This window comes from Salmo salar, chromosome 20, assembly GCF_965601325.2.
Source record: "Salmo salar chromosome 20, fSalSal1, whole genome shotgun sequence".
Classification (NCBI taxonomy): domain Eukaryota; kingdom Metazoa; phylum Chordata; class Actinopteri; order Salmoniformes; family Salmonidae; genus Salmo; species Salmo salar.
In genome coordinates this window covers 66,752,950-66,754,359 of record NC_138310.1, presented here as the reverse complement: position 1 = coordinate 66,754,359, position 1,410 = coordinate 66,752,950, and the positions used below count along the sequence as shown (strand labels likewise).

At 47.5% G+C, this 1,410-nt stretch overlaps 1 long non-coding RNA gene across 1 annotated transcript; it reads left to right on the top strand.

The window, feature by feature from the left end:
* Positions 1 to 410: 410 nt before the first annotated feature.
* Positions 411 to 986, top strand: LOC145862367 (uncharacterized). The gene is made up of 2 exons (XR_014381783.1): positions 411 to 763; positions 825 to 986. It is a non-coding gene; the product is annotated as an uncharacterized LOC145862367 (long non-coding RNA).
* The last annotated feature ends 424 nt before the right edge of the window (positions 987 to 1,410 follow it).

Genomic DNA, 1,410 nt, shown 5'->3' with positions numbered 1-1,410 from the left:
AGTTGTATACACGTTGGCCAAACATTAACGGCTAGTCTACGACTTTGACCAACTCATTGTTGAATGAGACCTCGACAGAGGATGCAATTATTTACATTAAACTCATCTCGGGCATTTGGACCAGGCTGGGTTTTCCAAACAGGACTCGTCGCCATTATTTCAGCGTCACATATGTCCAGTTCTTGCTGTTGTGAACAGTTTGGCTATTGTCGTCCTTTATTTTCTTATACCAAATATTCAACCATTTCAGTTCGCTGACGATCTGTTCTTGAGTCCACTTTATGCCCCTGCTCTGGAGTACGAATTTGAAGAAGCTCGCGAATTTCCATGCCTGACAAATCAAATCAAATGTATTTATATAGCCCTTCTTACATCAGCTGATATCACAAAGTGCTGTACAGAAACCCAGCCTAAAACCCCAAACAGCAAGCAATGCAGGTGTAGAAGCACGGTGGCTAGGAAAAACTCCCTAGAAAGGCCAAAACCTAGGAAGAAACCTAGAGAGGAACCAGGCTATGAGGGGTGGCCAGTCCTCTTCTGGCTGTGCCGGGTAGAGATTATAACAGCACATGGCCTAGATGTTCAAATGTTCATAAATGACCAGCATTGTCAAATAATAATAATAATCATAGTAGTTGTCGAGGGTGCAACAAGTCAGTAACACAAGAGTAAGTTTCAGTTGGCTTTTTCATAGCCAATCTTTGAGAGTATCTCTACCGCTCCTGCCGTCTCTAGAGAGTTGAAAACAGCAGGTCTGGGACAGGTAGCACGTCCGGTGAATAGGTCAGGGTTCCAGCAGGTCTGGGACAACAGGTCGGGGACAGGTAGCACGTCCGGTGAACAGGTCAGGGTTCCATAGCTGCAGGCAGAACAGTTGGAACTGGAGCAGCAGCACGGCCAGGTGAACTGGGGACAGCAAGGAGTCATCAAGCCAGGTAGTCCTGAGGCATGGTCCTAGGGCTCAGGTCCTCCGAGACAGAGAGAGAGAAAGAAAGAAAGAGAAAGAGAGAATTAGAGAGAGCATATTTAAATTCACACAGGACACCGGAAAAGACAAGAGAAATACTCCAGATGTGACAGACTGACCCTAGCCCCCCGACACATAAACTACTGCAGCATAAATACTGGAGGCTGAGACAGGAGGGGTCAGGAGACACTGTGGCCCCATCCGATGAAACCCCCGGACAGGGCCAAACAGGTAGGATATAACCCCACCCACTTTGCCAAAGCACAGCCTCCACACCACTGGAGGGATATCTCCAACCACCAACATACCCTCCCGGATCCCCTACGTAGAAAGTCTACGACAATGATCTTTCTGATTATGTGAACACTGTTCACTACAATGTTAACACAACCATGGCAATGGTGCATCAAAACCCCCATCCCGGGACAAGGCCGAGTATAGCC